At 38.7% G+C, this 27,701-nt stretch overlaps 1 long non-coding RNA gene across 1 annotated transcript in view; it reads left to right on the top strand.

Moving 5' to 3' along the window:
• The window catches only part of LOC123382374, a 63,413-nt gene extending 39,089 nt beyond the window's left edge, over positions 1 to 24,324 (top strand). The window contains exons 5-6 of the long non-coding RNA XR_006590667.1: positions 22,088 to 22,178; positions 23,577 to 24,324. This is a non-coding gene — a long non-coding RNA (uncharacterized LOC123382374). The remainder of the gene's footprint in view (positions 1 to 22,087; positions 22,179 to 23,576) is intronic.
• The last annotated feature ends 3,377 nt before the right edge of the window (positions 24,325 to 27,701 follow it).

Below are 27,701 nucleotides of genomic sequence, written 5' to 3' on the forward strand. Positions count from 1 at the left end.
GTCCACAGCAGGCAGCTGAGATTTTTGGATTTGCCCTTGAGGCATCTTGAGAGGAGATGAGGAGGACAATCTAGTTGCAACAGGTTGCAGTCAGTGAATTTGGAATGTACTGGTGAACTATGTGTGTGCTTTATGGAGTGGCCCATCCCATACTACATGTGAAGTTGTCTATACAAAAGCTATTGTAGAGATTGCTCTCAAGTTGTCCAGCTTCACCTTGGAGGTCAGGAAAATATTAATCTTTTATGACTCCAAGTAAGAGTGAGAGAGAAAAATTAAAACTGTTACTTTGGGGACTTGTAGCCAGATACCCAAGAAAACTAGAAGAATTCAGAATCCAGTCCAGTACAAATAAAATCTTGTTATTTTCTTATTCTAATCCATCCTGGACTATAATGGGACTAGAATCTAACGTCTGCAAATGTGCCTATAGTTTTCCATTAAAACATTTTTTTCTATCCTATGTAGTTAAAGTGAGTCTAATTTGTATATTTTGCAATACCCCAATTATTTGCATAAATACAAGAATAGTGCTTGATTATATAGGCTCTTCTTGAGTTTTCTCTGCTGGAACTTTTCATAGGAATCTCAGATTGGACTTTTAAAAGCTCCTCAAGGCTAGGAAGCCAAGCCAAGTATTTGCCACCAGACTTTACCTGCAATACCTATAGATTTGGGTGAATTCCTCTTTGCTCAAGGTTCCAAATATCCTGAGGTTCTTCACTGACCTGTAAGGCAGGGAACCCCATGAACCAGGCAGAGTCTGGTTTTTCCCAGCAGGACTTTGAAAACATGGTTTCCTTCAAGCCATGGGTTCCTTCAAGTTGTCTGGCCATCTCTGATTCAATGCATATCATTCTCAGAGATGACCTTCTAGTCAAAGCCTTGGTACTTTAGCCAATTGGCTTCCAATTGTGTCTGGTTCCAAGGAGAATGAATTTTTTTATTGAATTTATGCAAACAACTGTGTTGTCATGAAAATTAGAATACTCAGTTTCCAAATTCTGGAGGGATTGGGTAGGGAGAAAAGATAATGCTTCAATTCTGTTTACAATGAATAATTTACCAAATTGCTCTAAGTTGTAGATAGCTTAAAAGAGAAAAAGGTTTTTTTTAATCTGTAAGTCAAACCATTAAATAATAAGCAATGTTTCAAACACAAAGTCCTAGAAGTAATAATTGCCCTTATAAATTCATCCAGTCCCATGTAATTAATTCTTATCTGCTTTATCCTTGATTAACAGTTATTTTGAATCCATCAGTGTCTTCATTAGTTCTGAAAACTCTTACTGCAGTGGCATGGTCTCAAAGTTATCCAAGCGATGCCATTATGGAGCGTACATTCCTGGAGAAAAAAGACATAAAATTTCCAAGGCTAAAGATCCAATGAGCATTCACTTGACCAGAAAATGTAGTTATTTCTCTAAAATAGAACATACTAAGATAATTACTAGAATTAAGACTAGTAACTTTATCACAACATATCAGATTTCTAAGAATTGTATACAGTGTCTAAAACACAATAATAACTTATATTCCTAAAAAAAAAAACTGAAAAAGTTTAAACATCATTTTATTTGGCGATGTTTCCTATGTAATTTAACATATCAAGTTAGTTTAGCATCTCTTTTACAAGGACAGAGAACAAGTTTTTCTAGGAACCCTCTGAAAATCTTAAGTTAGTTTGAGGTCAAAAACACTTCATTAATTTTTTTATTGAATTCTAATTAACATAGTGTTATACTAGTTTCAGGTGTACAATGTAGAATTCAACAATTCTATACATTGCTCACTGCTCATTATACGTGCATCTATATACACATATACATACATACACATACCACATCTTCCTTATCCATTTATCTATCAGTGGATATTTGGCTTGCTTCAATATCTTGTGTATTGTAAATACTTCAGTTAGCATAGGACTGCATACATCTTTTTGAATTAGTCTTTTTGTTTCTTTGGGTAAATAGCCCATAGTGGAATTACTGCATCATATGGTATTTCTAACTTTTTGAGGAACCTCCAAACTGTCCTCCTCAGTGGCTGCACCAGTTTGCATCCCCACCAACAGTGCAGGAGGGCTTCCCTTTTTCCACATCCTTGGCAACACTTCTTATCTCTTGTCTTTTTTTGATACTAGCCATTCTGACAGGTGTGAGGTGGTATCTCACTGTGGTTTTGATTTGTATTTGCCTGATGATGAGTGACGTTGAGCCTCTTTTCATGTGTCTGTTGGCCATCTTCATGTCTTTGGAAAAATGTCTGTTCAGATACTCTGCCCATTTTTGAATTGGATTTTTTTTTTGATGTTGAGTTTTATGTTTTTTATAGATTTTGGATACTAACCCTTTATATGATATGTCATTTGCAATTATCTTCTCCCATTCCGATGACTGGCTTTTAGTTTTGCTTATTGTTTCCTTCGCTGTGCAGAAGATTTTTGTCTTGATGAGGTCCCAATAGTTCATTTATGCTTTTGTTTCCCTTGCCTCTGGAGACGTTTTGAGTAAGAAGTTGCTGAGGCCAAGATCAAAGAGGTTTTTGCCTGCTTTCCCCCTTCTAGGATTTTGATGGCTTCCTCTCTTACATTTAGGTCTTTCATCCATTTTGAGTTTATTTTTGTGTATGGTGTAATAAAGTTGTCTAGGTTCATTCTTCATGTCACTGTCCAGTTTTCCCAACACCACTGGCTGAAGACACTGTCTTTATTCCACTGGATATTCTTTCCTACTTTGTCAAAGATTAGTTGGCCATACATTGGTGGGTCCACTTCTGAGTTCTCTATTTTGTTCCATTTATCTGAGCGTCTGGTTTTTGTGCCAATACCATACTGTCTTGATTATTACAGCTTTGTAATATGTGAAGTCCAGGATTGTGATGCCTCCAGCTTTGGTTTTCTTTTTCAGGATTGCTTTGGCTATTTGGAGTATTTTCTGGTTCCAAACAAATTTTAGGACTGTTTGTTCAAGCTCTGTGAAGAACGCTGCTGCTATTTTGACAGGGATTGCATTGAATAGGTAGATTGCTTTGGATAGTATCAATATTTTAACAATATTTTTTCTTCCAATCCATGAACATGGAATATTTTTCTTTTTTTTATGTCTTTTTCAATTTCTTTCATAAGCTTTCTATAGCTATCAGTGTATTTCTCACCTCTTTGGTTAGGTTTATTCCTAGGTATTTTATAGTTTAGGGTGCAATTGTAAATGGGATCAATTCCTTGATTTCTCTTTCTGCTGCTTCATTATTGGTGTATAGAAATACAACCGATTTCTGTGCATTGATTTCATATGCTGTGACTTTGCTGAATTCATGAATCAGTTCTGGTTTTCCACATAGAGTATCATGTCATCTGTGAAGAGTGACAGTTAAACTTCTTCCTTGCTGATTTGGATGCCTTTTATTTCTTTCTGTTGTCTGATTGCTAAAGCTAGGGCTTCAAACACTATGCTGAATAACAGTGGTGAAAGTGGACATCCTTGTCAAGTTCCTGACCTTGAGAAAGCTCTTAGTTTTTTCCCCATTGAGGATGATATGAGTGGTGGGTCTTTTGTATCTGGCTTTATGATCTGGAATTATGATCCTTCTATTCCTACTTTCTTGAGGGTTTTTATCAAAAAAGGATGCTGTATTTTGTCAAATACTTCCTCTGCATCTATTGAAAGGATCATGTGGTTCTTGTCCTTTCTTTTATTAATGTGATGTATCACATTAATTTAGTTGCAGATATTGAACCAGCCCTGCATCCCAGGAATAAATCCCACTTGATTGCAGTAAATAGTTCTTTTAATGTATTGTTGGATCTGGTTGGCTAGTATCTTACTGAGAATTTTTTCAGCCATGTTCATTAGGGAAATTGGTGTTCTCCATTTTAGTGGGATCTTTCTCTGGTTTTGGAATAAAGATAATGCTGACCTTGTAAAATGAGTTTGGAAGTTTTCCTTCTATTTTTTGGAACAGCTTCAAAAGAATGGATGTTAACTGTTCTTTAAATGTTTGGTAGAATTCCCCTGGAAAGCCATCCAGCCCTGGACTCTTGTTTATTGGGAGATTTTTGATTACTGGTTTTATGGGTCTGTTCAAATTTTCTATTTCTTCCTGTTTCGGCTCTGGTAGATTATATGTTCCTAGGAATTTGTCCACTTCTTCTAGATTGCCCAATTCATTGGCATATGATTGTTCATAATATTCTCTTATTATTGTTTGTATTTCTGCAATGTTGGTTATGACCTTTCCTCCCTCATTCTTGATTTATTGGGGTCCTTTTTCTTTTTGGTAAGTCTGACTAGGGGGTTATCAATTTTGTTAATTCTTTCAAAGAACCAGTTCCTTGTTTCATTGATCTGTTCTACGGTTTTTGGTTTTTGTTTATTTTGCTATCATTGATTTCTGCTCTAATCTTTATTATTTCCCGTCTTCTATTGGTTTGGGGCTTTGTTTGCTGTTCTTTTTCTGTCTCTTTAAGGTGTAATGTTAGGTTGTGTATCTGAGACCTTTCTTTCTTCTTTAGAAAGGACTGGATTGCTATATACTTTTATGACTACCTTTGCTGCGTCCCAGAGGTTTTGGGGTGTGGTGTTATTATTTTCATTGGCTTCCATGTACTTTTTTTTTTCAATTTTTTTTTATTTATTTTTATTTTTTTAATATATGAAATTTATTGACAAATTGGTTTCCATACAACACCCAGTGCTCATCCCAAAAGGTGCCCTCCTCAATACCCATCACCCACCCTCTCCTCCCTCCCACCCCCCATCAACCCTCAGTTTGTTCTCAGTTTTTAACAGTCTCTTATGCTTTGGCTCTCTCCCACTCTAACCTCTTTTTTTTTTTTTCCTTCCCCTCCCCCATGGGTTCCTGTTAAGTTTCTCAGGATCCACATAAGAGTGAAACCATATGGTATCTGTCTTTCTCTGTATGGCTTATTTCACTTAGCATCACACTCTCCAGTTCCATCCACGTTGCTACAAAAGGCCATATTTCATTTTTTCTCATTGCCACGTAGTACTCCATTGTGTATATAAACCACAATTTCTTTATCCATTCATCAGTTGATGGACATTTAGGCTCTTTCCATAATCTGGCTATTGTTGAGAGTGCTATGAACATTGGGGTACAAGTGGCCCTATGCATCAGTACTCCTGTATCCCTTGGATAAATTCCTAGCAGTGCTATTGCTGGGTCATAGGGTAGGTCTATTTTTAATTTTCTGAGGAACCTCCACACTGCTTTCCAGAGCGGCTGCACCAATTTGCATTCCCACCAACAGTGCAAGAGGGTTCCCGTTTCTCCACATCCTCTCCAGCATCTATAGTCTCCTCATTTGTTCATTTTGGCCACTCTGACTGGCGTGAGGTGATACCTGAGTGTGGTTTTGATTTGTATTTCCCTGATAAGGAGCGACGCTGAACATCTTTTCATGTGCCTGTTGGCTATCCGGATGTCTTCTTTAGAGAAGTGTCTATTCATGTTTTCTGCCCATTTCTTCACTGGGTTATTTGTTTTTCGGGTGTGGAGTTTGGTGAGCTCTTTATAGATTTTGGATACTAGCCCTTTGTCCGATATGTCATTTGCGAATATCTTTTCCCATTCCGTTGGTTGCCTTTTAGTTTTGTTGGTTGTTTCCTTTGCTGTGCAGAAGCTTTTTATCTTCATAAGGTCCCAGTAATTCACTTTTGCTTTTAATTCCCTTGCCTTTGGGGATGTGTCGAGTAAGAGATTGCTACGGCTGAGGTCAGAGAGGTCTTTTCCTGCTTTCTCCTCTAAGGTTTTGATGGTTTCCTGTCTCACATTTAGGTCCTTTATCCATTTGGAGTTTATTTTTGTGAATGGTGTGAGAAAGTGGTCTAGTTTCAACCTTCTGCATGTTGCTGTCCAGTTCTCCCAGCACCATTTGTTAAAGAGGCTGTCTTTTTTTCCATTGGATGTTCTTTCCTGCTTTGTCAAAGATGAGTTGGCCATACGTTTGTGGGTCTAGTTCTGGGGTTTCTATTCTATTCCATTGGTCTATGTGTCTGTTTTTGTGCCATTCCATGTACTTTTTAATTTCCTCTTTAATTTCTTGGTTAACCCATTCATTCCTTAGGATGTTCTTTGATCTCCAAGTATTCGTGGTCTTTCCAAATATTTTTCTTGCGGTTGATTTTGAGCTTCATAGCACTGTGGTCTGAAAATATACACTCGATCTCGATCTTTTTGAACTTGTTGAGGACTGATTTGTGTCCCAGTATGTGATCTATTCTGGAAAATATTCCATGTGCACTGGAGAAGAATGTGTATTCTGTTGCTTTAGAATGAAATATTCTGAATGTATCTGTTAAGTCCATCCTGTCCAGTGTGTCATTCAAAGTCTTTGTTTCTTTGTTGATTTTCTGCTTAGATCTGTGCATTGCTGTAAGTACAGTGTTGAAGTCCCCTACTATTATGGTAATATTATCAATGAGTTTGTTTGTGATTGATTTATATATTTGGGTGTTAAGGGCATAAATGTTTACAATTGTTAGATCTTCTTGATGGATAGACCCCTTAATTATGATATAATGCCCTTCTCTTCATCTCGTTACAGTCTTTATTTTTTAATGTTTTTATTTTTGAGAGAGAGAGAGAGACAGAGCATGAGCGGAGGAGGGGCAGAAAGGAGGAGACACAGAATCTGAAGCAGGCTCTAGGCTCTGAGCTGTCAGTACAGAGCCCAATGCAAGGCTCAAACCCATGAACATTGAGATCATGACCTGAGCCAAAGTCAGATGCTCCTACAGTCTTTATCTTAAAATCTAGTTTGTCTGATGTAAGCATGGCTAGTCCAACTTTGTTTTGTCACCTATTAGCAGATAGATGGTTCTCCATCCCCTTAGTTTCAATCTGAAGGTGTCTTTAGGTCTAAACTGGGTCTTTGTAAACAGCATGTAGATGGATCTTGTTTTCTTAACCATTCTGGTACCCTAGATCTTTTGATTGAAGCATTTAGTCTATTGACATTTAGAGTGGGTACTGAAATAATTTACTGCCATTGTGTTACCTGTAGAGTTGGAGTTTCTGGTGGTGTTCTCTGGTCCTTTCTAGTCTTTGTTGCTTTTGGTCTTCTTTGTTTTGCTACGCCTTTTCTCCCCTCAGAATCCCCCTTAAAATTTCTTGCAGTGCTGCTTTAAATGATCATGAACTCCTTTAGTTTTTGTTTGTCTGGGAAACTCTTTATCTCTCCTTCTATTTTGAATGACAGCTTTGCTGGATAAAAATTTCTTGGCTGCAGATTTTTCCAATTCAGCATGATGAATATATCCTGCCACTCCTTTCTGGCCTGCCAAGTTTCTGTGGATAGGTCTGCTGCAAACCTTATGTCTTCCCTTATAGGTTAAGGACTTTTTTCCCTTGCTACTTTCATAATTCTTTCCTTACCTGTGTATTTTGTGAATTTGACTAGGATATGCCTTGTCAGTGGTTGGTTTCTGTTGAATCCAATGGGAGTTCTCTGTGAATCTTAGATTTTGATGTCTTTGTCTTTCCCCAGATTAGGAAAGTTTTCCACTATAATTTTCTCACATAAACCTTCTACCCTTTTTCTCTATCTTCTGGGATTCCTATGATTCAGATGTTATTCCTTTTTAGTAAGTCACTGAGTTCTCTAAGTCTTGTATTGTGCTCTTTGCCTTAGTTTCCCTTTTTTTCTGCTTCATTAGTCTCCATAATTTTGTCTTCTATATCACTGATTTGCTGCTCTGCTTGGTCCATCCTTGCCAACCATAGCATCCATTCAAGATTGCATCTTGGTTATAACATTTTTTATTTCCTCCTGACTATATTTTACTTCTTCATCTCTTCAGAAAGGGAGTCAATGCTTTTTTCAATGTCAGTATTCTTATTATTGTGATTCTAAATTCTCGTTCAGACATCTTGCTTGTGTCTGTGTTGATTAAGCCCCTGGCTGTCATTTCTTCCTGTTCTTTCTTTTGGGGTGAATTCCTTTGTTTTGTCATTTTGGAGGAAGAATAAGAATATAATAAAATTAAAATTAAAAAATTAAAATCAATACAAAAAATCAAATGAAGCTTGATCCTAGATGGGTTTTCATCTGGTTGTTGAAAGAAGCTTGATAGGATAGAGAAGGGGGGGGGGGGGGAGAAAAGGAAAAAAATAAGAAAAACCTTAAATTTAAAAAATAGAATAATAGAATAAAATGAAATGAAATAGAATTATTTACAAAAAAAAACATAGTAAAAAGAACTAAAGAAAAAAATGTTTTGAGAAAATGCAACAAAATTTTTCTATTTCTGTACCCAAGAAGAAAAGAAAAAAACAATGTCAACAAAAGCAAAAAGAAAAAAAAGACCAGCAAACAGAATGAAACTCGAATGAAATTACATCCAGTTTCCCCTAGAACTTAAACTGTGAAGCACTTTATAGTCTGTACACAAAGCAGGTGGAGGAATTTGTGGTGGTCTTCTAGGCCATGTGCTTGGTGGGCACAGTTGTAATGGCTTCATTCTCCACTAGGTGGCACTTAGCTTACTGGAGTGGATCAGTGTGGTGCGTGTGTATGTGTATGCTCATGTGTGGGAGAGGTGAAAATGACTTCACCTAGCTTCCCAGCCTCTGGCACAGGACCTCTGCACTCTCACCAACCTGCAATCAAGCACCCCTCCTTTGTCTCTGGCTTCTGTCCATTCTCCACTTCTACACTGTTTGCATCCAAGCCGTCAGCCTGCCAGGCAGCACCTGCCTCCTGAATTTTATCTCAGATGGGGCTGTGTTTCCAAACCCCTCACTTTTGAGAACACTGTGGTTTGGACCTTCTCTGACCCTCTGGGGGAGGGTCTCTGAAGCAATCGCCGGGTGCCAACTTGCCCCCGGGAATGTTCCTGTGATCACCCTGTGGCAAAGGTTCAGAGATTGGGGCCAGGTGCCTGCTTGCCCCAGAAAAAGGTTGTTCAATCAAGCAGTGGCAGTGGTTCAGAGATTATAGCAAATCATAACACACAATTGGCGCCAGGTTTCACTGCACCCTGGCTTCTTTGATCCAATACCAGAAAACATGGCTGTTCTCCAGGGTCCACTGGGACTTTTGCTTGTGTGGAGGCCATATGGTCTTTACCAAATGCCCTCCTAGCAGAAGAATGGCTTCTCCCCATGTAACCCACAGACTCCTGGGAACTTGCTCCATGCCCTTCCTCCCCACCAGAGTACCACCAGGTATGAAGCTCTGGAATTTACAATTCTGGGCTCCCCCATTTACAGAGTCCTAATGGTATTGAAACCCTCTCCTTGGGGCGCCTAGGCGGCTTGGTCAGTTAAGCATCCGACTTCGGCTCAGGTCATGATCTTGCAGTCCTTGAGTTCGAGCCCCGCATCGGGCTCTGTGCTGACAGCTCAGAGCCTGGAGCCTGTTTCAGATTATGTGTCTCCCTCTCTCTGTGACCCTCCCCCGTTCATGCTCTGTCTCTGTCTCAAAAATAAACGTTTTTTTAAAAAAAAGAAACCCTCTCCTTTCTCCCCATCAATGGTTTTGGGAAACAGATTTCTTGTTCAGTCCCTTGTTAGTGTTTCCACTCTTTCTCTTTCCCTCCAGCTACTTTCAGTGACAGTGATTTTCTTGTAATCTTCCCCTTTCTCTGTCCTCTTTCCACAAAAACAGCTCCCTATCCTTCACAGCTCTGTCTCCCCCAATTCACCTCTGTGCTGCACACCTGCTGAGTTCTGTAGCTCAAGTTACGCAGATTGTTGGGTTAAGCCTCAGATCAATTTCCTAGATGTGCAACTTGGTTTGGTGCTGATCTAGCTGCATTTCAGGAAGGAGAGAAGCTGAGAACATCCATGCTGTTCCACCATCTTGACTTTAATTTGATTTTAGAAACACCATGTCAATCCCTTATCACTTCTTTTGTTTTTATTTTTAATTTACATTTTAATTCACTAATATACAGTGCAATATTGGTTTCAAAAGTAGAATTCAGTGATTCATCACTTCCATACAACACCCAGATATTATTATGCCTTTTGCCACTGGAAGAGCACAGGTAAGTGCTATTAATTCAGCTTTTTGGGCAGAAGTATGTGTTGGAAAGGATTTTGCCTCAATGGTGTTAGTTAAGCTAACTATAGCATATCCATTTTTTCTTTCTCCCTTATCCATGAAATTACTGCCATCTGTAAGCCAATTATTTGCATTTTCAACAAGGGAATCTCTTAAATCTTGTCTGCTGGAATAAACAAGATCGATAATCTCTGAGCAGTCATGTTCTAGCATAGAAGTATGATGGTTGGGCCCAGGCATAAGGGTAGCTGGGTTTAAAGTTTGACCAGTTGTAAGTATTATTTCAGGTATGTCTAAAGGCATAACCTTGTATTAAGCCAGCCTCCAGTCATCCATTGGTGGCCTTTGGTCTCTCAGACACTTTGGACCTGATTTAGAGTCATCACTGTTAAGGACTGTCCATATTAAATCTTGGAGCTTTTTCTACAAGGAGGACTCTTTCCACCACTGATCAGAGACAGACCAGCCACCCTTGTTCTACATTATCAAGTGGCTTTGAAAGCTAGCCCACTGTCTTATTTCATTTTCTAATTTCTGGGTAAGAAAATCCTGTCCCTGTTTTTCTCTCACCTATAAAGTGAAAGGTCTTTCTAAATTTGGTAAAGCCAAAGCTGGGGTTGATGAAAGCTTAGCTTTTAATGTTTGAAAGGCCTTCTTTTGGGCTTAGGCCAGAGTAAAGGTTTTTCATTAGGGCCTTGAACCGAGTCCTGCAATGTTCGGGCCAACAGTCCAAATCCAGGAATCCATTAGTGGCAAAAATCCACCAAACCTAGGGAAGTACAGAGTTGTTTTTTGGAGTTGGGGATCCAAGATCTAATAAAGCTTTTTTTCTGTCAGTAGACAGGGTACAATGACCTGAAGTTAGTTCATATCCCAGATACTGGACTTTTTGTTTAGATATTTGTGCCTTTTTGGGAAAGACAGGATACCCCCTGCCTGCCAAGAAATTAAAGTTACAAAATTACTATCAGATGTTTCTTTTGTGGGACTACAGATTAAAAGATCATCCTATAGTCCCTTGAGGCAAGGATATATCATGTATGTCTCTGCTAAGTGCAGCCCTGAATGGGTGAGGACTCTGCTAAATCCCTGCAGCAAGACCACCCACGTTAATTGAGCAGCCTGTGGGCTTAAAGGCTAGGCCCATTCAAAAGCAAATAGTGGCTGTGTTTCTTCACTTAGAGGGCTAGAATAGACAGCATCCTTTAAATCAATTGGCATCACCAGGGACTGAATAAGAATAGTATATGGATTTGGCACAATGCAATGGATAGGCACATCTATTTCATTTATTGCTCTTAAGTCTTGTACCATTCAATATTCTCCATTTGCCTTCTTTACTGGTAAAATTTGAATGTTAAAAGGATAGTCACAAGGCCTTAACATACCGTGTTTGAGAAACTTACCAATGAGGTTCGTAGTCCAATTCTTGCCTCAGGGTTTAAGGGATATTTTTTATTAAGTATGGTGGTTGGGTCTTTTAAGGTCACTTTAACTGGTTGGGCTTTAAGAGCCTATCCTGGAACATCACATTCCCAGACCTGTGGATTTGTTTCCTTCCAGGTATTAGAAGGGTTATCAGGGTAAAGTTTTAATTCTCTAGATGTTAAAGAGAACAAGCCATCTTCCTCAAGCAAATCTGCTCCCTAGTTTATATATGAAGTCTCATCCAAGTAATGGAGTGACAGAAGGACTAGAAAAACATGAGTTTACTAGCTGACTTTTGTATTTGCAAATTAAAGCCATTCCCTGAAGGCGTCTTTGAGTTTGCCTCTCAATACCAGGAATTTTATGGTTAGAAATTCTGGTAGGACCAGAGTGCTGAATAAGAATAGTCTAAGCAGATCCTGTATCAATAAGGAAATTGATAAACTTACCTTCCACATCCAAAGTAATCAGGGCTCAGTCATCTTGATGTCAAAGGCAGCCCAACCAGCCTCAGAAGCCCCCTCATGCCAGATGCTCAGGTTCCTGCTCTCAGGTGGGGAAGTGAGTTCCTGTCTTCCTGTCTCTGGAGTGGGAACAGTCTTTCTTCCAATGTCCTTCTTCCTTACAGGCAGGATATGGCCCTGGTGGAGAGACTTCGTTTGGACATTGCTTGCTCCGATGTCCAATATGACCACACCTATAGTATGGGGTCTTACCTGGTCCTTTATTTGATGATGCCTTTTTCTTTGGCCTATGGTTAGTCTGGCATTGTGGGGAATCCTCAATAGGGTCAGCTAATATATAAGCCTGTATTTTACCCGCAATTTAGGTCTCCAGTCCTTCTCCTGTCTTAAAGCCATATCTCTATTATTAAAAAACTCCAGTAGCTATCTCTGGTAGGTGCTAGGTGGGGGGGGGGGGTTGAGGGCCTAAAGCCATTTTAGTCCATTTTTGACAGATGTCACATGCCAATTCACTTATAAAATGTATGTTTGATATAGTTCCCTCAGGTAAAGTTGGGTCCAGATTTGTATATTTACATATGGCTTATATCAAGTGACCATGAGATAGAGCTGGATTCTCATCAGCTCATAGAGTAACTTTCTGAATTTTATCAAAGTTGACAGGTTTAGTCTTTTTTCATTCCTTCTATAAAACTAGTGATTATATGGTCTTGTCTTTACCTTCCTATCTTCTGGATAATTTGAACATGGTTTGGTATTTGGAACAGCAGTGACCCCTACCACATAGAGATCTCTATCTTTGGCTGCTAGTCTGTCAGCAAATTCTTGAGCCCTTGTGTAGATATGGTTCTTTTCCTCAAGGGTGCAACAACAAGTTTATATAATGGATCTATCTTGCCTGGTCAAATCAAACATAATGGATAATTATTGAAAACCCTCAATAAATTGAGAAGTGTTTTTGGCATATTGTCCTAATTGTTTTATCTGAGCCAAGACTGCCATGGAGAACCCAAAGTTGACTCTGATAGTGCCCATCTCTCTACTAACAACCCACCTAAGAGGATGGAATCCAGATTTAGGTAGAACTCCCAGAAGACAGGGAGCCCTGCATCTGGCATGTCCAGCCCAGCAGGACCAAAGGGGTCTTGGGGCTTGTAAGGAGGAGGGACAGTAACAGAATCAATGTCCCCTTTGTTGAAACTGGCCAGTGGTTCCTCTGTGGTCCAGGTTTGTTAAGAGAAAGGTGCCTCTTTAGACAATCATCCAATATGTTGAGAGAGGGGTTATTAACCTGGTTTGTAACTGGATACATTCTAAGGGCCCTTAGCCCTTAGAAGATCTCATTGGTATATAGTAATAACATTTATTGTCCCATTAATGGGCCATTTTTCCTCATCTAGGGAATACTGAGGCTATGCATTATTGCAGAAGATGAGCCTTTTTTTTTTCAATATATGAAGTTTACTGTCAAATTGGTTTCCACACAACACCCAGTGCTCATCCCAAAAGGTGCCCTCCTCAATACCCATCACCCACCCTCCCCGCCCTCCCATACCCCATCAACCCTCAGTTTGTTCTCAGTTTTTAAGAGTCTCTTATGCTTTGGCTCTCTCCCACTCTAACCTCTTTTTTTTTTTCCTTCCCCTCCCCCATGGGTTTCTGTTAAGTTTCTCAGGATCCACATAAGAGTGAAACTATATGGTATCTGTCTTTCTCTGCCTGACTTATTTCACTTAGCATAATACCCCCCAGTTCCATCCATGTTGCTACAAAGGGCCATATTTCATTTTCTCATTGCCACGTAGTACTCCGTTGTGTATATAAACCACAATTTCTTTATCCATTCATCAGTTGATGGACATTTGAACCTTCTTTAAATCTTACAACCCTAATTGGTTTCAATGGGTTAAGAGATACCTGGGGGGCTGAGGGGGATCTTTGGGGACTGAAGAGTAAAATCCCATGTTTCTATAAAAGTGGGTAAGTCCATTACCATAATACCCCCCAACTCCTGGGTGGCATCCCACTCAGGTTAATGTCAACTGTTCCCAGTGTTCCAAGCAACAAAGGCATCCCTCAAAAAGCCATTATAAGAACTGGTTTGTTTACTGAAGGGATATCAATGCTCCTTTACTTCCCTATTGTAGGTTCTGGTAGATGCACCTGCTGTTTTAAGCCATGGAGATGCCAAGAATTTTCAGGGAGAGATACCTAATGTTACAATTTAAGTAGTCTGTAGAGGACATTTATGAAGAATAGTAAAGATGGAAATCCAGCATGGCCTAAGTGACATTCCAATACATGTAGTCTTTTGCAGCTGAGTTCCCCAGGAAACCATCCCTGGTTGGGTTTTTAACTCAATCCAGTACTGGTGTCAGCTGGCTCTGAGCAGAGGTCTCACAGCCAGATGTAGCTTAGACCAGAGATGTGGAGGGGATCACATTAGACCAATGGGGAGGAAACCTTACATGAGAGTCTTAATATTGACAGCCATTCTAGTGACTTAGGTGGCTGTCCTATGCTCAAGAAAAACAGCTGTATAGAAGAAAAGAAAGAGCAGGCATCAAGTTTCTTGGTCCTATTACCATTCCATCCAGGGTACTAGCTCCCAGTCAAAAGGCAAACCTTTATTTTCTCCTCTAGGGTTTTGATGGTTTCCTGTATCACATTTAGGTCTTTCATCCATTTTGAGTTTCTTTTCATGTATGGTGTAAGAAAGTGGTCTAGTTTCGTTCTTCTGCATGTTGCTGTCCAGTTCTCCCAGCGCCATTTACCAAAGAGACTGTCTTTTTTCCATTCGATACTTTTTCCTGCTTTGTCAAAGATTAGTTGGCCATACATTTGTGAGTCAAATGCTGGTTTCTCTATTCTGTTCCATTAGTCTATGTGTCTGTTCTTGTGCCAGTACCATACTGTGTTGATGATTACAGCTTTGTAGTAGAGGCTAAAGTCTGGGGTTGTGATGCCTCCCACTTTGGTTTTCTTTTTCAACATAACTTTGGCTATTCGGGGTCTTTTGTGGTTCCATACAAATTTTAGGATTGTTTGTTCTAGCTTCAAGAAGAATTCCGGTGCAATTTTGCTTGGGAATGCATTGAATGTGTAGATTGCTTTGGGTAGTATCAACATTTTAACAATATTTGTTCTTCCAATCCATGAGTGTGGGGTGTTTTTCCACTTTGGGTCTTCTTCAATTTCCTTCATAAGTTTCCTATAGTTTTCAGCATACAGATCTCTTACAACTTTGGTTAGGTTTGTTCCTAGGTATTTATGATTTTTGGTGCAATTATAAATGGGAATGATTTCTTGATTTCTCTTTCTGTTGCTTCATTATTGCATATAGAAATGCAACCGATTTCTGTGCATTGACGGTGTATCCTGTGACTTTGCTGAACTCATGGATCAGTTCTAGCAGCTTTTTGGTGGAATCTTTTGGGTTTTCCATATAGAGCATCATGTCCTCTGCAAAGAGGGAAAGTTTGACTTCCACCTTGCCAATTTGGATGCCTTTTATTCCTTTGTGTTGTCTGATTGCTGAGGCTAGGACTTCCAACACTATGTTAAACAACAATGGTTAGAGTGGACATCCCTGCTGTGTTCCTGATCTCAGGAGGAAAACTCTCAGTTTTTCCCCAATGAGGATGATATTATCTGTGGGCTTTTCATATATGACTTCCTCAGCCACAGCAATTTCTTGCTTGACACATCTCCGAAACCAAGAGAAATAAAAACAAAAATGAACTATTGGGACCTCATCAAGATAAAAATCTTCTGCACTGCAAAGGAAACAATCAACAAAACTAAAAGGCAACCGACAGAATGGGAGAAGATATTTGCAAATGACATGTCAGATAAAGGATTAGTATCCAAAATCTATAAGGAACTCACCAAACTCCACACCTGAAAAACAAATAATCCAGTGGAGAAATGGGCAGAAGACATGAATAGACACTTTTCCAAAGAAGATATCCAGATGGCCAACAGACACATGAAAAGATGTTCAACGTCACTCATCACCAGGGAAAAACAAATCACAAACAAACCACAGTGAGCCACCACCTCACATCAGTCATAGTGGCTAAAATTAACAACTCAGGAAACAACAGGTTTTGGCAAGGATGTGGAAAAAGGGGAACACTTTTACACTGCTGATGGGAATGCAAACTGGTGCAGCCACTCTGGAAAACAGTATGGAGGTTCCTCAAAAAATTAAAAATAGAACTACCCTATGACCCAGTAATTGCACTACTAGGAATTTATCCAAAGGATGCAAAAATGCTGATTCAAAGGGGCGCAGGCACCCCAATGTTCATAGCAGCACTATCAACAATAGCCAAAGTATGGAAAGAGCACAAATGTCCATTGATGGATGGATAAAGAAGATGTGGTATGTAAATACAATGACTCATGATGTTAAGTACCTCTCATATACTTGTTGGCCATTTGTATGTTTACTTTAAAAAATTGTCTGGGGCCCCTGCGTGGCTCAGTAAGTTAAGCAACCAACTCTTGATTTCAGCTCAGGTCATGATCTCACAGTTCGTGGGATTGGGCTCAGTGCTGACAGCATGGAGCCTGCTTGGGATCTCTCTCTCCCTCTCTGCCCCTTCCCCTGTACTCATGCACTCTCATGTGCTCTCTCTCTCTTAGATAAAAATTTAAAAAATTAAAAAGAGCTCATCTGATCCTTTGCCATTTTTAATTTTTTTGCTACTGAATTATAGGAGTGCCTTATATATTTTCAATATTTATCCACTATGAAATATATGGTTTGTAAATATTTTCTCCTATAGGTTATGTTTTCATTTTGTTGATTATTTTTACCTTTTCTTCCTGTGCTTTTGTTGTCACATCCAAAAATTATTGCCGAGACCACTGCCTGTGCTCACTTCAGCACATACACTAAAATTGCCAAGAAAATTGCCAATAAGCTTTTCCCCTAGGTTTTCTTCTAAGGGTTTTATAGTTTTTAGTCTTATATTTAAATCTTTAATCTAAGTCAATTTTTGTGACTGGTGTAGATAAGGATCCAATTTCATTCTTGAGCATGTAGATATTCAGTTTTCCCAACACCGTTTATTGAAGATACTATCTTTTCGTCCTTTGTGTATTCTTGGTGCCCATGTTACAGATGAGCTGACATATGCATGGGTTTATTTCAGGGTTCTTCATCTGTTCCATTGGTGTATGTGTCTGCTCTTATACCAGTACCACACTGTTTTCATTACTGTAGCTTTGCAATGTAATTTGTAATCAGAAAGTATGATCCCTTCAATTTCGTTCGTTCTTAAGATTGCTTTGTCTATTAAGAGTCTTTGGCAGTTCCATATGAATTTTAGGATTGTTTTTTCTATTTCTGAAACATGTCTTTGGAATTTGATAGCAATCTACAGATTCAGTGCAATCCCTTTGGGTAGTATGAACATGTTTTCCAGTTTTATTGAGATATGAACATAATGTTGTAAGTTTAAGGTGTACACCATGTTGACTTGATAATTTGCAAAATGATTACCACCATAGCAATGACTAATACCTCCATCCCATCACATAATTACTGTTTTTTGGTGTTTTTTTTTTTTTCTAGAGAAAGAGAGCATGAGCCAGGGAGGGACAGAGGGAGAGAATATTAAGCAGGCTGCACACCCAGTGAGAGCCTGATGGATCTCAAGACCATGAGACACAAGCTGAGCCAAAATCAAGAGTCAGCTTCTTAACTGACTGAGCCACCCAGGCGCCCCAACTCTTTTTTTATGGTGAGAACATCTACAATCTATTCTCCTAGTGGCTTAGAGTATATAAAATACATTATTAGCTATACTCACCATGCTATATATTAGATCCCTAGAACTCATTAATCTTATAAGTGAAAGTTTGTACCCTTTGACCAAGATCTCTCCATTTCCTTCACCCCCCAGTCCCTGTTAACCACTTTACTCTGAGTTTGGATTTTTTATATTCCCCATATAAGTGATATCCCACAGTATTTGCCTTTCTCTAATTTATTTCACTTAGCATATACTCTCAGGTTTCATCCAATTTGGTGCAAATAGAATGTACTTCTTTAACAGGGCTGAATATTTTATATATGTACATATGTGCATATTTATACACACACACATACGTATTCAAATATAGAGCACACACAGCACATCCTTATCCACTCATTGTTGACCCTTAGGTTGTTTCCGTATCTTGCCTGCTGTGAATAATGCTGCAGTAAATAGGGGGATGCATATAGCTCTTCAAGATCCTGTTTTTCTTTTCGATGGCTATATACCCAGAAGTAGCATTGCTGGATTGTATGGTGGATTTTTTTGGTTTTTGGTTTTGTTTTTTAAGGGGCCTCTATACCAACTTCTATAGTGGTTCTATCAATTTACATTCCCACCAATTTTGCATAATGCCAACATTCGTTATCTCTTGTCTTTTTGGTGGTAACCATTCTAGCAAGTGTGAGGTAAGGTCTTTCTTGTGGTTTGGATTTGCATTTCCCTGGTGATTAGAATTGTTGAGCACTTTTTTATAAATCTGTTGGCTGTTTATAGATCTTCTTTGAAAAGAAGTCTATTCAGTTCCTCTGCCCAGTTTTATATTAGGTTGGTTGTTCAGTTGTGTGAGTTCTTTATATATTTTGGATATTAACCCCTGATCAGATACGTGACTTATGAATGTTTTCTTCCATTATGTAGGTTTTCTTTTCATTTTGTTGGTTGTATCTGTTGTTGTGCACAAACTTCTTAGTTTGGTGAAGTCCTTATTTTTGCTTTTGCTGCTTGTTTGTGGGAAAAGAAAAAACTCTGTTAAGACCAGTATCAAGGAGATGTTTCCCTAGGTTTCCTTCTAGGAGTTTCATGGTTTCAAGTCTTTTAAGTCTTTAATGCATTTTGTGTTAATTTTTGAGTGATTTAAAATAAGTGTCCAGAGACTATCTTTTCCCCATTGAGATTCTTGGCTCCCTTGTTGAAAATTAGTTGACTCTATATGCTTGGGTTTATTTCTGGACTTTCTATTTTGTTCCATTGGTGTATGTGTCTCTTTTTATGCCAGTACCATAATATTTTAATATTTTTGCTGTTGGAAATGGGTGGTTTTTCTTTTTCAGACGTTTTGTTGTTAATGTATAGAAACACAACTATGTTTGTAGTAGATTGGCTTTGGTATCCTGCAACATTACTGAATTCATTGGTTGGGTTTGTTTTGTTTTGTTTTTTTTTTTTTTTTTTGGTAGACTCTAGGAATTTTTATATATAAGGTCATATTATCTGCAAACAGAAAATGATACTTCTTCTTGCCTAATTCCTCTGGCTAGGACTTACAATACTATGTTGAATAAAAGTGGTGAGGGTGGAAATCCTTGTTTTTTCCTGATCTCAGAGGAAAAGCTTCCAGCTACTGATCATCAAGTATGACAGCTGTGGGTCTGTCAAATGTGGCCTTTAGTATGACCAGGCACATTTCTTCTATATCCAATCTATTTTTTATCATGAAAGGAAGTTATATTTTGTCAAGTTTTTTTCTGTATTTATTAAAATGGTTATGATTTTATCTTCCATTCTATTAATGTGGTATATCATGTTTATTGATTTACATACTATATTGAACCATCCTTGCATCCCAGGGATGAATCCCACTTTATTATGATATATGATCCTTTTAATATGCTGTTGAATTTGGTTTGTGTGTCTATATTTATCAGGAATATTGTCATGTAGGTTTTAATTTTTTTTATTAGTTTTATTTTTGAGAGGCAGAGAGAGACAGAGTGCATGTGGGGGAGGGGCAGAGAGAGAGGGAGACACAGAATCTGAAGCAGGCTCCAGGCTCTGAGCTGTCAGCACAGAGTCCAACGTGGGGTTCAAACTCATGAACCATGAGATCAAGACCTGAGCCGAAGTTGGATGCTTAACCGACTGAGTCACCCAGGCACCCCTCTAATTTTCTTTTCTTGCAATATGTTTATCTGGCTTTGGTATGAGGGTAATGCTTGCCTTGTAAAAGGAGTTTAGAAGTATTCATCTGGTAGAATTCACCCATGAATGTTTCTTGTCCTGGGCTTTTCTTTGTTAGAAGGTTTTAGATTGTTGTCTTAATCTCCTTAATTGTTACTGGTCTGTTTGTATTTTCTTTTTCTTCATAATTTAGTCTTGGTAGATTGTACACTTCTGAGAATTTATCCAGTTTTTCTAGGTTATCCAAATTGTGTGTATAACTGTCCAAAGTAGTCTCAAATAATGCTTTGTGTTTCCATTATTTGAGTGTCTCACTTTTTCCTTATTTTCTTTCTTTAAAAAAATCAAATGTATACCTATTCCAAGTTAATGAAAACCAATAAGTCTTGTATGGCTTAACCATGGTTCCAAGAGGCAGAAAAAAAAAGGGGGGGGGGCTCTCTCAATATCTCAAATGGTCTCCAAAAGCACCCAAAAGAAAGAGAAGCTGCCTTTAGGAATTGTCTATTATTGTAGGATGTTAGCTGCAACTATGGTGCAACCACATTTTTGTTCAGACACATTCCTCAGGCTACCAACCTGATGTTTAGCCACTTACAGATGTAGGCCCAGCTGCAGGAGGCTGAAAGTCAAGCCAAGCCCCCACTCACCGAATGAGACAAACAAGAAAGTAATAGCTGTACCACAATGGGAAGGGATCACAACTAAGGGGCATCCAAAACCAAATTTACACAAGTCACAATCCAAATGCTTTTTTCCCCTGCCAATCTGAATTGGGAAGAAAGGGGCAATTTTTGCCTTCTTTTTCAATTGGACACTACAAAAAGAGATCTTGGAGAAGGATAATTTTCTCCTCTATTCATCTTGAGTTCTTGGTTGAAGTTCTGTAATAAATGACAGATTAACAAGAAAAAATAACACACATAATAACGTGTATCTCCCACACACATGGGAGAAGCTCAGGTATGAATGACTGAAAGAGAGTACTTAAAACACAGGTTTATGTAGAATCTTCAACCAGGAACAATAAATTTGTAGAGGAATAACAGGAGAAAAAAATGGTTTTAGTGATCCAAGGGCAACAAACTATAGGAAGGTAAATATATAGGATACAAAGGTAGATAAATTTAGATTCCTCTAGTGCTGTCTCTAGGCAGATATAATGGTCTAACATTGACTCTGACGGTTAACTTTTGCCCTCCCTGATAGGGGATGAGGGACACCTTTGAACATTTATTTCCTGCTTTTAGGCAAATGGAGGAGGGTAGAATTTTTTATCTGATACTTAACTGTCTTTAGTTCAAATTAATCCTTATGTCAAATTGGTATAATTTGGGATGGCATATTCTGGTTTACTTCAGTTTTAGTCTTTGTTACCTCTGGATTTTGAATCCTACTGAACCAAGTCTTCTTCCAAGAGGAAGCTAAACAGGAATTTATTCATATTGTCTTCTCATACATGTACAGTTAGTTTTCGTATACTTAGATCACTGATCCACTGTTCTTAGGTATTGTGTAATAAATATAATTTTTCCAAATGCATACCAAGTTGTTATAGCACTTTTATGAATGAACCTATTTAAAAAGTAAGTCCCTCCCTCAAATAAGTAAGAAAGTAAATTCCCATCACATACTCTCTTGCTGGCAAAGATACCAGTATCATGTGGAAGGATGGGTATTAAAGTCCCTAGGTGGTAGCTACTTCAAAACTCACTGGACACAGGGGCTCCTGGGTGGCTCAGTCGGTTAAGCATCCAACTTTGGCTCAGGTCATGATTTCACCGATCATGGGTTTAAGCCCCGTGTTGGGCTCTGTGCTGACAGCTCACAGCCTGGAGCCTGCTTCAGATTCTGTGTCTTCCTCTCTCTCTGCTCATCGACGCTTTCACTCTGTGTGCATGTCTCTTTCTCTCAAAAATAAACATTAAAATTTTTTTAAAAAACTGAATACTTAAAATTTAGGAGCATTTAAACATCTTAAATTTAAATGGCAAAAATGAGTTGTACCAGTGTTTCTTGGCACATGGAAAAGTTCATCTTAAAATGATTGCATAAATCATCAACTTCTGGAGGGATGGACTTGGTTTTATTCCTTTTGCCACAAAATAAAAGTAATCACCCCCACCTCTAAGGAATGGCAATTAGTATTCCTGGAATATGGCTATAAAAAAATAATCCTTTTCCTTTGTTCTCTTTTCTACCTATGACCACAGTAAATTATGATCTTGGTTTGATGACACTCTTGCATGGATGGAAAGAGGCATGGAGTTCTTTGTACTAACATCCTATGAAGAACTCCAGACGGTAATTCTCTTTCTCTGCCCCTCTGAGAGTCAGCCATATTTCCCTCTCCTTTCCTAGATATCTCTTCCCTTCCTCATACAAAGACATTCTTGGGAGGTAGTGGTTAAGAGCTGGACTCTCAGAGTCAGGCTGCCTGCCATTAGCTGGGTAACCATTAAAAGTTCTTAACCACATTTGCCTCAGTATCTTACTCATCAAACTGGGTAACAATAGTTACGGGGTTATTGAGCTGTGAGAATCAAGTGAAAAGAGTCTAGACTAGGGTCTAGCATGGTGTATGTGTTTAATAACGGTTAGCCACATCATTACTACAGATGTATATTTCTTCTGATGGTTTCTCCAATTTTAGGATAAGGCAATCTCAAGTATTTAGAATGGCATCCTAGCACTTCTTATTCTACTTCTGTATTTAGGCACATTCTTCAACAGCACAGTGTGTGCTTATTACATGGAAATTATTTCCACACAAAGCTGACTCCAACCCGACACCTCCCACATCTCACCATCATATACCATATGTACATAGACACCTTTACTCATTTCCAACTTGGGGACCATACACAATTAGATTGACTCTAGGAGTGCCAATCTAGGCAAAAGCTATTGGTCCAGGTTAGATTTCTCAAACTAGAATTTCCAGAACAGGTGGTGTTGAAGGTGTAGACAGGAATGAAGCCACTGTAGACTATATTACATGCAACCATTCTAGTGCCAATAACAGTAGCCAATGTACATCTAACCTTTCCTCGTATCACAGGTTCTTCTGTTAACCAATCTATACCAATCTACTTGAGTGGCAGGGTTGGACAATAGATCCCTGGAATTTCAAGTTCTCTTTCATAATGTAGAGCTGTTGCTAGAAAGTAGCTGCACATGTAGGCACTACATTTCCCAATCCCTCTGCCTCCATATGGGGTTATGTGGCTTGGTTTGGCCAATGGAATTTGTCTATGAAAATCTGGTGTCACTTCAAGGCAGAATGACACAAAAGCAGGATACTTCCCCCACCCACGAGTGGAAAAGAGAGAAGTGTCCATACATGGAGTATAGAGCCTCAAAATAGCGGGGGGGTTGGACCATAAATCATATTAAGATGTATGCAATTAGCAGAACCCCCACTAGATTCTATGTGAGCCATGAAAAACAGTGCTAAATGTTAAGTTCATGGAAATTAATTATATACGCTACCTTCCCTGATAACATCTTCATAACCACCTTATGTTGTAGGTACTTTTGTAACTTGAATTTTACAGATTTGAAAACGGAAGCATATATAACATTAAAGAATTTCGGAGAGTTACCCAGATGTTAATTGTTCAAACTTAATTAGAACTAGAACACCACTTGCGTAATCAGTGCTTGTCACCACTATCTGCTGACCATGTTTTCTTTCTCCAGGACCTTGGGGGCAGTGTAGAGAAGAGTCATCAATTCCTTGGTTGAGAATGGAAACCTGAAGCACTACTGAGTCAGTCCTCCAAAAACAGTTCCTTCTCACAACAAAGAAGAACAAAATGTCCAGCTATGTCACAACTGTTAGTGCTATATTGGGCTTCACTAAAGCATCAATGCTGAGAAAGGGTGACAGGGGATGGTTCTGGGGCTCCAAGGTTGTATCAGAGAAATTGATTGTTTGGTTCTATGTCTCGTGTTTTATAGGAATGTCAAAGATATGTCTTGACTGGCCCATATTCAATGTTTGAGGCAGTTTCGTTATTTTCAGAATAAAGACAAATGGGCCTCACAGCACCATGGGAAGGAAGGATCAGGAAATACATAGCTCACCTTTTCCTCTGAATAGTAACTACCCCTGCTGAGGGCTCAGAGAACCCAGAGTATTAGGAACTTCCAGCCTATCTTGGTTAGTTAGGTGCTCTGGATTATCCATCTTCTTGTAACTTTTTTTATTTTGGAGTAATATATAACTGCTCCTTATCTACTTTTCCCCAAAGACTACATCCTTGTAGCTATAGTACAACATCAAATATAGGAACACAGTATCACAAAAATCTATAGAGCTTGAAGATTTAACTTTACATGAATTCATTTTTTTAATATGAAATTTATTTTCAAATTGGTTTCCATAACACCCAGTACTCATCCCAACAGGTGCCCTCCTCAATACCCATCACCCACCCTCCATGTTTTTAAGAGTCTCATATGGTTTGGCTCCCTCCCTCTCTTTTTTTTCCTTCCCCTCCCCCATGGACTTCTGTTAAGTTTCTCAGGATCCACATACGAGTGAAAACATATGGTATGTGTCTTTGTATTTTTGACTTATTTCATTTAGCATAACACTCTCCAGTTCCATCCACGTTGCTACAAGGGGCCATATTTCATTCTTATTGCCATGTACTATTCCATTGTATATATAAACCACAACTTCTTTATCCATTCATCAGTTGATGGGCATTTAGGCTCTTTCCATAATTTGGCTATTGTTGAAAGTGCTGCTATAAACGTTGGGGTACAAGTGCCTCTATGCATCACCACTCCTGGATCCCTTGGGTAAATTCATAGCAGTGCTATTGCTGGGTCATATGGTAGATTTGTTTTTAATTTTTTGAGGAACCTCCCCACTGTTTTCCAGAGAGGCTGCACTAGTTTGCATTCCCACTAACAGTGAAAGAGGGTTCCTGTTTCTCCACATCCTCTCCAATATCTATAGTCTCCTGATGTGTTCATTTTAGCCACTCTTACTGATGTGCGGTGGTAGCTCAGTGTGGTTTTGATTTGTGTTTCCCTGATGAGGAGTGACGGTGAGCATCTGTTCATGTGCCTGTTGGCTATCTGGATGCCTTCTTTGGAAAAGTGTCTATTCATGTCTTCTGCCCATTTCTTCACTGGATTATTTGTTTTTTGGGTGTGGAGTTTGGTGAGTTCTTTATAGATTTTGGATACTAGTCCTTTGTCTGATATGTCATTTGCAAATATCTTTTCCCATTCCATTGGCTGCCTTTTAGTTTTGTTGATTGTTTCCTTTGCAGTGCAGAAGCTTTTTATCTTGATGAGGTCCCAATAGTTCATTTTTGCTTTTAATTCCCTTGCTTTTGGAGATGTGTCAAGTAAGAAATTTCTGTGGCTGAGGTCAGAGAGGTGTTTTCCTGATTTCTCCTGTAGGGTTTTGATGGTTTCCTGTCTCACAATTAGGTCCTTCATCCATTTTGAGTTTATTTTTGTGAATGGGTAAGAAAGTGGCCTAGTTTCATTCTTCTGCCTGTTGGTGTCCAGTTCTCCCAGCACCATTTGTTAAAGAGACTGTCTTTTTTCCATTGGATATTCTTTCCTGCTTTGTCAAAGATTAGTTGGCCATACTTTTGTGGGTCCAATTCAGGAGTCTCTATTCCATTGGCCTATGTGTCTGTTTTTGTGCCAATACCATGCTCTCTTGATGATTACCACTTTGTAGGAGGGGCTCAAGTCTGGGATTGTGATGCCTCCTGCTTTGGTCTTCTTCAATATTACTTTGGCTATTCGAGGTCTTTTGTGGTTCCATACAAATGTTAGGATTGCTTGTTCTAGCTTTGAGAAGAATTCTGGTGCAATTTTGATTGGGATTGCATTGAATGTGTTGATAGCTTTGGGCAGTACTGACATTTTAACAATATTTATTCTTCCAATCCATGAGCATGGAATGTTTTTCCATTTCTTTGTATAACTTTACATGAATTCAGATATGTGTGTATTTACGTGAAATTTTATCAAATATGTAGATTCTTATCACCACAAATGTCTTCCTTATGACACCTCTTCATATTCATACCTACATCTCTCCCAGCCCCATCCATAACTCAGTGATCACTAATGTATTCAACATACTTATTTTGTGATTGAGAATTTTGTATAAATTAAGCAATGTATAATGTACCTTTTGATATTGGCTTTCTTCACTCAACATAATACCCTTGAGATGCTTCCAAATTTTTACGTATATCAATTGTTCAGTTTTTTAATTGCTGAGGAGGATCCCATGGTACAGATGTATCACTCTTTATTGATCTATTACAAGATATTTGGAGTTTTTACTCCTTTTTTTGCTATTACAAATAAAGCTACTATTAACAATCATACACCGTTATTTATTTAAACATGTATTTTTTAAAGTATTTAAGAGCGACTGAATCCCAAGCAGGCTGCATGCTGTCAGCACAGTCTGATGTGAGGATCCAACTCATGAACCATGAGATCATGACCTAAGTCGAAATCAAGAGTGAACTGCTTAACCAACCAAGCCACCCAGGCACCCCAATTTGGCCATGTATTTTTTTTCTCTGGGTAAGTGCCCAGGAATACAATTGCTAGTCATATGGTAAATGTATGTTTTTCAATTCTTCAAAAAGAATCTAAATATTTGTAGGGGCTATACCATTTTGTATTCCCACCAGCCCTAGATGAGTGATGGTCTTCAGAGATATGATTCATTCACCAAAAATATCTCATGTCCAGTGTCATGCTTTTGAATACATGGGTATTTGGTTAAGAAGAATGCAAAATATGATATATATCATAAATGCTTATCTTACTTTAGAGTTCTCATCCTATTTTTGATGGCATCCTTGATCCTATCATCCAACCCAGATGTTATTGACCATTCCTAGACTTCTTCCCATGTTTTTTAAAAAATTTAATGTTTATTTTTGAGAGAGCAGGGGGAAGGCGGGAGAGGAAGACATAAAATCTGAAGTAGGCTCCAGGCTCCAAGCTGTCCGCACAGAGCTCATTGCAGGGCTCGAGCCCATGAACACTGATATCATGACCTGAGCAGAAGTCGGACACTTAACTAATGGAGCCACCCAGGTGCCCCAGTCCTTCCTGTATTTAACATTTACCTCCATTTTTGACGTATTAGTCCATTCCTGGACTACCTTCACACTAAATATTCGTTCTTCTCTCTCTACCAAGTTATTTCTCCTTTCCTAGATTAACCTAAGTGGTGACAATACCCTTGCGTAGTAAGTGTGATCCAGGTGATAGAGCCAGGTCATTTTCAGAAAATAAAGCCTGATTTACTCTTATTCATAAACCCAAATGTGGGGTTGAGGATATAGCTGCAACCTCTTCTAGCTCAATGGCTGTAGAATGAAATACAAATGCTTTCTCTCTTGATATAAAGCTTGCAATCCAAACCAGTCTTGAGAGAAAAAGAACAAAGCAGGAGGTGTCATGATCAAGCTATAATAATTAAAACAGCATGGTACAGGCACAAAAATAGATAAATGGAAGAGAATAAAGAGCCCCCAAATAAATACATGCTTATATAGTCAATTAACCTATGACAAAAGAACTATTTTTAAAGAATCACACAGAAATCCTAGAGCTAAAGATTGAAAAAAATTCAACAGAGGGGGTCAACAGCAGACTAGAAAAATCATTTTCCAGCAAACTCCAAGACAGGTCATTTGAAATTATCCAGTCAGAGGAGTGAAGAGGGAGGGAAGGGAGAAAGAAAAGGAATAAAAAGAAAGGGAAGGAAGGAAGGAAAAAAAGGATGGTGAAGGTTCCTTAAGGGACTTACAGAATACT

Source organism: Felis catus, chromosome E2 (genome assembly GCF_018350175.1).
Source record: "Felis catus isolate Fca126 chromosome E2, F.catus_Fca126_mat1.0, whole genome shotgun sequence".
NCBI classification, from domain to species: Eukaryota; Metazoa; Chordata; class Mammalia; order Carnivora; family Felidae; genus Felis; species Felis catus.